Source organism: Oncorhynchus nerka, unplaced genomic scaffold, assembly GCF_034236695.1.
Source record: "Oncorhynchus nerka isolate Pitt River unplaced genomic scaffold, Oner_Uvic_2.0 unplaced_scaffold_1474, whole genome shotgun sequence".
In the NCBI taxonomy this organism is placed as follows: domain Eukaryota; kingdom Metazoa; phylum Chordata; class Actinopteri; order Salmoniformes; family Salmonidae; genus Oncorhynchus; species Oncorhynchus nerka.
Window position 1 is genome coordinate 105139 of NW_027039845.1, and position 4712 is coordinate 109850.

The window sequence follows — 4712 nt, forward strand, 5'->3', positions numbered from 1 at the left end:
GCCACTATGGCCTATTTATACATCCCTTATCTTACCTAATTTGCGCTCACTGTATATATACTTTTTCTATCGTATTATTGACTGTATGTTTGTTTATTCCATGTGTAACTCTTTGTTGTTGTTTGTGTCGCACTGCTTTGCTTCATCTTGGCCAGGATGCAGTTATAAAGGAGAACTTGTTCTCAACTGGCCTCCCTGGTTAAATAAAGGTGTTCTCAACTGGCCTACCTGGTTAAATAAAGGTGTTCTCAACTGGCCTACCTGGTTAAATAAAGGTGTTCTCAACTGGCCTCCCTGGTTAAATAAAGGTGTTCTCAACTGGCCTACCTGGTTAAATAAAGGTGTTCTCAACTGGCCTCCCTGGTTAAATAAAGGTGTTCTCAACTGGCCTACCTGGTTAAATAAAGGTGTTCTCAACTGGCCTACCTGGTTAAATAAAGGTGTTCTCAACTGGCCTCCCTGGTTAAATAAAGGTGTTCTCAACTGGCCTACCTGGTTAAATAAAGGTGTTCTCAACTGGCCTCCCTGGTTAAATAAAGGTGTTCTCAACTGGCCTCCCTGGTTAAATAAAGGTGTTCTCAACTGGCCTACCTGGTTAAATAAAGGTGTTCTCAACTGGCCTCCCTGGTTAAATAAAGGTGTTCTCAACTGGCCTACCTGGTTAAATAAAGGTGTTCTCAACTGGCCTACCTGGTTAAATAAAGGTGTTCTCAACTGGCCTACCTGGTTAAATAAAGGTGTTCTCAACTGGCCTACCTGGTTAAATAAAGGTGTTCTCAACTGGCCTACCTGGTTAAATAAAGGTGTTCTCAACTGGCCTACCTGGTTAAATAAAGGTGTTCTCAACTGGCCTACCTGGTTAAATAAAGGTGTTCTCAACTGGCCTACCTGGTTAAATAAAGGTGTTCTCAACTGGCCTACCTGGTTAAATAAAGGTGTTCTCAACTGGCCTACCTGGTTAAATAAAGGTGTTCTCAACTGGCCTACCTGGTTAAATAAAGGTGTTCTCAACTGGCCTACCTGGTTAAATAAAGGTGTTCTCAACTGGCCTACCTGGTTAAATAAAGGTGTTCTCAACTGGCCTACCTGGTTAAATAAAGGTGTTCTCAACTGGCCTACCTGGTTAAATAAAGGTGTTCTCAACTGGCCTACCTGGTTAAATAAAGGTGTTCTCAACTGGCCTACCTGGTTAAATAAAGGTGTTCTCAACTGGCCTACCTGGTTAAATAAAGGTGTTCTCAACTGGCCTACCTGGTTAAATAAAGGTGTTCTCAACTGGCCTACCTGGTTAAATAAAGGTGTTCTCAACTGGCCTACCTGGTTAAATAAAGGTGTTCTCAACTGGCCTACCTGGTTAAATAAAGGTGTTCTCAACTGGCCTACCTGGTTAAATAAAGGTGTTCTCAACTGGCCTACCTGGTTAAATAAAGGTGTTCTCAACTGGCCTACCTGGTTAAATAAAGGTGTTCTCAACTGGCCTACCTGGTTAAATAAAGGTGTTCTCAACTGGCCTCCCTGGTTAAATAAAGGTGTTCTCAACTGGCCTACCTGGTTAAATAAAGGTGTTCTCAACTGGCCTACCTGGTTAAATAAAGGTGTTCTCAACTGGCCTACCTGGTTAAATAAAGGTGTTCTCAACTGGCCTACCTGGTTAAATAAAGGTGTTCTCAACTGGCCTACCTGGTTAAATAAAGGTGTTCTCAACTGGCCTACCTGGTTAAATAAAGGTGTTCTCAACTGGCCTACCTGGTTAAATAAAGGTGTTCTCAACTGGCCTACCTGGTTAAATAAAGGTGTTCTCAACTGGCCTACCTGGTTAAATAAAGGTGTTCTCAACTGGCCTACCTGGTTAAATAAAGGTGTTCTCAACTGGCCTACCTGGTTAAATAAAGGTGTTCTCAACTGGCCTACCTGGTTAAATAAAGGTGTTCTCAACTGGCCTACCTGGTTAAATAAAGGTGTTCTCAACTGGCCTACCTGGTTAAATAAAGGTGTTCTCAACTGGCCTACCTGGTTAAATAAAGGTGTTCTCAACTGGCCTACCTGGTTAAATAAAGGTGTTCTCAACTGGCCTACCTGGTTAAATAAAGGTGTTCTCAACTGGCCTACCTGGTTAAATAAAGGTGTTCTCAACTGGCCTACCTGGTTAAATAAAGGTGTTCTCAACTGGCCTACCTGGTTAAATAAAGGTGTTCTCAACTGGCCTACCTGGTTAAATAAAGGTGTTCTCAACTGGCCTACCTGGTTAAATAAAGGTGTTCTCAACTGGCCTACCTGGTTAAATAAAGGTGTTCTCAACTGGCCTACCTGGTTAAATAAAGGTGTTCTCAACTGGCCTACCTGGTTAAATAAAGGTGTTCTCAACTGGCCTGCCTGGTTAAATAAAGGTGTTCTCAACTGGCCTACCTGGTTAAATAAAGGTGTTCTCAACTGGCCTACCTGGTTAAATAAAGGTGTTCTCAACTGGCCTACCTGGTTAAATAAAGGTGTTCTCAACTGGCCTACCTGGTTAAATAAAGGTGTTCTCAACTGGCCTACCTGGTTAAATAAAGGTGTTCTCAACTGGCCTACCTGGTTAAATAAAGGTGTTCTCAACTGGCCTACCTGGTTAAATAAAGGTGTTCTCAACTGGCCTACCTGGTTAAATAAAGGTGTTCTCAACTGGCCTACCTGGTTAAATAAAGGTGTTCTCAACTGGCCTACCTGGTTAAATAAAGGTGTTCTCAACTGGCCTACCTGGTTAAATAAAGGTGTTCTCAACTGGCCTACCTGGTTAAATAAAGGTGTTCTCAACTGGCCTACCTGGTTAAATAAAGGTGTTCTCAACTGGCCTACCTGGTTAAATAAAGGTGTTCTCAACTGGCCTACCTGGTTAAATAAAGGTGTTCTCAACTGGCCTACCTGGTTAAATAAAGGTGTTCTCAACTGGCCTCCCTGGTTAAATAAAGGTGTTCTCAACTGACCTACCTGGTTAAATAAAGGTGTTCTCAACTGGCCTACCTGGTTAAATAAAGGTGTTCTCAACTGGCCTACCTGGTTAAATAAAGGTGTTCTCAACTGGCCTACCTGGTTAAATAAAGGTGTTCTCAACTGGCCTACCTGGTTAAATAAAGGTGTTCTCAACTGGCCTACCTGGTTAAATAAAGGTGTTCTCAACTGGCCTACCTGGTTAAATAAAGGTGTTCTCAACTGGCCTGCCTGGTTAAATAAAGGTGTTCTCAACTGGCCTACCTGGTTAAATAAAGGTGTTCTCAACTGGCCTGCCTGGTTAAATAAAGGTGTTCTCAACTGGCCTACCTGGTTAAATAAAGGTGTTCTCAACTGGCCTACCTGGTTAAATAAAGGTGTTCTCAACTGGCCTACCTGGTTAAATAAAGGTGTTCTCAACTGGCCTACCTGGTTAAATAAAGGTGTTCTCAACTGGCCTACCTGGTTAAATAAAGGTGTTCTCAACTGGCCTACCTGGTTAAATAAAGGTGTTCTCAACTGGCCTACCTGGTTAAATAAAGGTGTTCTCAACTGGCCTACCTGGTTAAATAAAGGTGTTCTCAACTGGCCTACCTGGTTAAATAAAGGTGTTCTCAACTGGCCTACCTGGTTAAATAAAGGTGTTCTCAACTGGCCTACCTGGTTAAATAAAGGTGTTCTCAACTGGCCTACCTGGTTAAATAAAGGTGTTCTCAACTGGCCTACCTGGTTAAATAAAGGTGTTCTCAACTGGCCTACCTGGTTAAATAAAGAGTGTTCTCAACTGGCCTACCTGGTTAAATAAAGGTGTTCTCAACTGGCCTACCTGGTTAAATAAAGGTGTTCTCAACTGGCCTACCTGGTTAAATAAAGGTGTTCTCAACTGGCCTACCTGGTTAAATAAAGGTGTTCTCAACTGGCCTACCTGGTTAAATAAAGGTGTTCTCAACTGGCCTACCTGGTTAAATAAAGGTGTTCTCAACTGGCCTACCTGGTTAAATAAAGGTGTTCTCAACTGGCCTACCTGGTTAAATAAAGGTGTTCTCAACTGGCCTACCTGGTTAAATAAAGGTGTTCTCAACTGGCCTACCTGGTTAAATAAAGGTGTTCTCAACTGGCCTACCTGGTTAAATAAAGGTGTTCTCAACTGGCCTACCTGGTTAAATAAAGGTGTTCTCAACTGGCCTACCTGGTTAAATAAAGGTGTTCTCAACTGGCCTACCTGGTTAAATAAAGGTGTTCTCAACTGGCCTACCTGGTTAAATAAAGGTGTTCTCAACTGGCCTACCTGGTTAAATAAAGGTGTTCTCAACTGGCCTGCCTGGTTAAATAAAGGTGTTCTCAACTGGCCTACCTGGTTAAATAAAGGTGTTCTCAACTGGCCTACCTGGTTAAATAAAGGTGTTCTCAACTGGCCTACCTGGTTAAATAAAGGTGTTCTCAACTGGCCTACCTGGTTAAATAAAGGTGTTCTCAACTGGCCTACCTGGTTAAATAAAGGTGTTCTCAACTGGCCTCCCTGGTTAAATAAAGGTGTTCTCAACTGGCCTCCCTGGTTAAATAAAGGTGTTCTCAACTGGCCTACCTGGTTAAATAAAGGTGTTCTCAACTGGCCTACCTGGTTAAATAAAGGTGTTCTCAACTGGCCTACCTGGTTAAATAAAGGTGTTCTCAACTGGCCTACCTGGTTAAATAAAGGTGTTCTCAACTGGCCTACCTGGTTAAATAAAGGTGTTCTCAACTGG